The sequence below is a fragment of the Empidonax traillii genome, unplaced genomic scaffold, assembly GCF_003031625.1.
Source record: "Empidonax traillii isolate 1590-97213 ecotype Southwest subspecies unplaced genomic scaffold, ASM303162v1 scaffold14:size4059594, whole genome shotgun sequence".
Taxonomy (NCBI): domain Eukaryota; kingdom Metazoa; phylum Chordata; class Aves; order Passeriformes; family Tyrannidae; genus Empidonax; species Empidonax traillii.
In genome coordinates, this window is record NW_020955207.1 from 2,361,844 (window position 1) to 2,366,281 (window position 4,438).

Genomic DNA, 4,438 nt, shown 5'->3' on the forward strand with positions numbered 1-4,438 from the left:
GCGGCACCACGGGAACAGGGGTTGATTGACAGGAGCGCCATCCAATCCGGGACAGGTCGCCCCGCGTGGCCCCACCCCCGGCGGGCCGCGGAAACTCCCGGCCCTGGAGGAACGGAGGGGGCCGGGCCGGGCGGCGCTCCGGGAGGGTTCTACCCCTTTCTCCGCCCTGGGAGCGCGCCTGGATTAGGGTGGTGCACTTCCAGGTGCTGTGTGTGACCCCTGTCTGTGGCCGTGCTGTCCGGGTTTTCTTGTGTGGCGTGCAGCGAGTGCATCCAGCCGTGGCCGCCCACTCACGCAGAATCGCGGGATCCATTAAGTTGGAAAAGATCTCTGAAATCATCGAGTCCAACCTCTGACCGAACACCACCTTGTCAACTAGATGACACTTAAGTGCCACGTCCAGTCTTTCCTTAAACACCTCCGGGGACAGTGACCCTCCCACCTCCCTGGCCAGCTCATTCCAATGTCTAGTCACGCTTTCTGTGAAGAAATTCCTCCTAATGTCCAACTAAACCTCTACTGACACAGCTTGAGACTCTGTCCTCTCACCTTCCTTTTCCTCACTGACAGCCCCACTGGATGAAAACTGTGGAGTTCTTTTAAAGAAAAGGCTTTTATCTCCTTTACAGGCAGGTAGGGCAACACTACCTCGTTGACCTCACATCTTGCTGCAGGTGCTCAGTAGGAGTGCGCCCTGAGCCTTTTTCATTGGAAGATTAACTTTTCACCTGGCAGTGACATGTGGAAATGTCAATGGAAAACACGCATTTAATGTGACTCAGTAAACCGAGAGGATACTTACCCCAGTGCCACTGTGAAACTCACAGCTTCTTCTTACGGTTCTTGTGTTTCATCACATTACAGCCTGTGGGTCTCATGAAACCTTGCCCACCAGTTCCTACCACTGTCTCCTTCACTGTTTCGCTGGCAGACCTTTCTAAGTGGACGTGGAATTGACAGAGACTTATCAGGTGCTATCCAGGCACATCTCAAACTGTCTTCCCATAAATGTATTGAATACAATCACAAATCCAGCTTGTTTTTCATTTCCTCCCCCAGTCTTTACTTTGCCATGCTAAACAAACCAAAAATCTTGTAATCATCCCTCATTAGAAAATTTTTCAAGTGCCTTATTTGCAAACAGCATGGCATCAATGTGCAGCAAAATCTAAAAATACAGTATAAATAATATTTTTCTGAAGAAATCTTCAAGATTGGACACTCGGGGAAACAAACTTCCCTGCTCTGTTCTCAGATAAACGTGGGTTGGAGCAGCCTGAGGTCCAGCGTCAAAACTTGTTCGCACAGGCAGAAAACTGGGACTTACCAGATGGGACTCGTAACTCATTCATAATCTATGAACCAGCTTGTATAGTGGGAAGAAAGGACAGGCTTTATTTCTTTCAAGAGAAACTAGGCATAGCTTTCACTGGCAAATAACAGAAATATTCTTTTAATGGAGCAGTAGAGGATCAATGCAGGAACATACCAAAAGACAAAATAGCTAATATGGAGCTCAAATTCTCTGGCAAAAAATAGAGAGAATTACCATTTAATCTTTTATTTCTCCTGCCATCCCAAAGGAAGAAAAGTCATGCACAATTTGAGCCCTCTAAATATTACAGAATTATTGCAGTTTAAACGTGGTTTCTGCTTTACATGTAGGTCTGTGAGATTTATACAGTGCAGCTCCGTCTGTTCTCGATGCATTTCCAAATGTGGTTCCATCCATTGCTGTTGTCTTTCAAACGACCTGGCATAGTACATGATGCTCAGCCTGGGGGCTGACCAAAATGTTAGTTGCACTGTTCGTGTACATAATAATGTAATCTGCTTTTTATTAGTAAAAAAGAGGGAGATAATCATGCCTTATTCTGTGAAATAAATTTCTTGTAAAAAATATTTCTATGAAGTATATTCTGAAAAATAAAGTGGAGATTCCTAGGAGGGTATAACTGCTTAAAATGTCAATGCAGTATGCATGTGACAAATGTCCTTTCCTTTTGCTCTCTGCAGAACCAATAATTTCTTCATCATTTTGATCCAGACTCTGGGCCCTTGCTAGAAATAAGCAGAATATATAGTTTCTCATCTTCTCAAGGAGTTACATCTGTCTTCCAGAAAAACAGAGGGCAGTAAGTATACTTATATACTTACCCTTTTAGCATTCCAAAGAGCCAAAGAAAGACAGTCTTCTTCAAGAATGGTGCTATAAAATGATGATGAGATCTGTTGTCTGTGTAACAGTGAGCAGTACAGACCGTAGCAATGGAATTTTCAGTTAGAGTTATATTTTTCTTAATGAATTAATAAAACTATTTGCAACTTACAGAAAAAAATTAACTGAAGTTTCATAATCTGAAGGCATAAAGAAAAAGAGAGAGAAAGAAAGGAATGCCGTGTGAAACCAGCAGAACAGTGAGCCAGCTCTGCCTGCTGAACAGTGTTATAATTTATGCCAGCCTTTTGCATTCAAAAATTATGAAACACACCCTTAACTGTCTCCTCACTCCGCGTGATATGGTTTAAGATTTCTTCTTGCCAGGAATAAGCTAATGAAAAGTAATCCCTTCTGTAACAATAACACAATACAAAGTACTTGAGTAACAGTTTTTGCTGGCTCGCAATTTTTGTGAGAATTGAGAATGTGGACACAGGAGCCAGTCATTTGTCTTTTAATATGGCAAGAAAAACATTTTTGCTTTCCCAAGATCTCCTTCAAAAAGCTTTAAAGCATGTTGACTGTTTTCAGGGGTGTATTTTCATCTTCAAAAAGTTATAGATGTTTGCACTAGCACTTTAGTAAAAGTGGAGCACTTTTTTATTAATAAGAACACTGGCCAAAGTATATATTTGGCTTCCTTACAATACCAATACAATCATAAATGTAAAATATTGAAAAATGCTGATCCCAGTGTAGTCCACTATGCAACTCCATTCTGTAATCCTCAGAGAATATTTCTTAAACTTTCTTTCTGCTGAGAAACTGAGATCACAATTCTGATTCCAAAGGAAAGATGACCAAGATGCTTCCTTTGAGTTGCAGACAAATCTCAGTTATTTAGAGAAAATTACTACTTTTCAACTTGTAATTTCCTTTTATTCACAGTTTAATGACTCAAAGTGAAAATCAGTGCTCACCCTTCTTGCCCTTGCAAGCAGATTCAATGTGTTGCATGGTAATACAGTGCATTAGAATACAGTAGTGTAATATCTCTTGTAGGAATTCCTTGAATTCCTTGTAGATTTACTTTCAAAGGTGTTTTTTTCCAGAAAATCCACTCCTTCACTAATCCGCTGGAGAGCTGTCATGATTCTGATACTAATTTCACACTTAATGGTATGATTGCATAGGATTCCAGAGGAAGGAGAGGCAAGTGTATAGTCTAGCACACAGTGGTGCACATCATTATTTCTGGACTGTAGTCCCATTAGACTTAATTCTTCCCCTTGACTTAAGAAAAAATGGTTTAACTATGGGGAAGGGGTGAGGATATAGCTCTTTCAGAGCTTCTTGAAGACATCCCTTTCCCCTAGCCCATCTTCTTTTTGCCTCCAGTGGAGCCTGGAGGATGTACGGTGCAGGTCTGACTCTCCATGTCTCAACGATGTTCAAGATGAAGTCAGGCTGTAAGAAATCCCCCTCTTCACAAGCCGCCCCACCAGGACCCCTGTATAAAGGAATCCTGCACTACAGAAGAGCAGCAAGAATATAATATCCATCCTTTCAGTGATTCTGAAATGGGGATCATATTGTGCCCTCAGATCCTCTTGAATATGCTAGCATGACAGGGACTTGGCCTGGGAAATGGCAATTTCACCCCCAAGGAATGAATAGAAGGGCTGGTCCATAATCTGGCAAAACACAGCTGTTTGTATTAATCTGTATTTTCTATTGGAAATATAACATAATCAGAAATATTTTGATGGGCAGAATTTAGGATATGTTCTCTGTGACAAGCCAAAGGTCATTATCCTGCTTTTGTCAGCTCCTATGATAATCACAGAGGGAACTTGGGCTGACATTATCCAGTAAAGCAATATATTTATGTCTGGAATAAGACAGGTTTTGTGAGTGAGTAACCCAATGTGTGAAATGGATTTAAATTAGCAGTGCTCAGAACATAAATCTGTCTCCTAGTAGCCCAAATAGGAAATTCACAACCAGCTCAAACAGACAAAAAGAATATGAGACCCCATAGCCATTAAAGCCTAATTTTCACCTCGCACTGTGCTTTATCTTACCACAAGGCTTCAGTCATTACTCTGCCTTGGCAAGTGCGATTGGGGAAAAATCCTTTAAAGTGGACACTTTCTGGGGGGAAATATGGTACATTTTCAGAAATGTACGGAATTAATTTCAAACTGTGTGATTTTATTTGTTCCCTCAGTTTTCCTTTGCAAAATATGAGAGGTTCTCAAGAAAACTGCCTTGCTG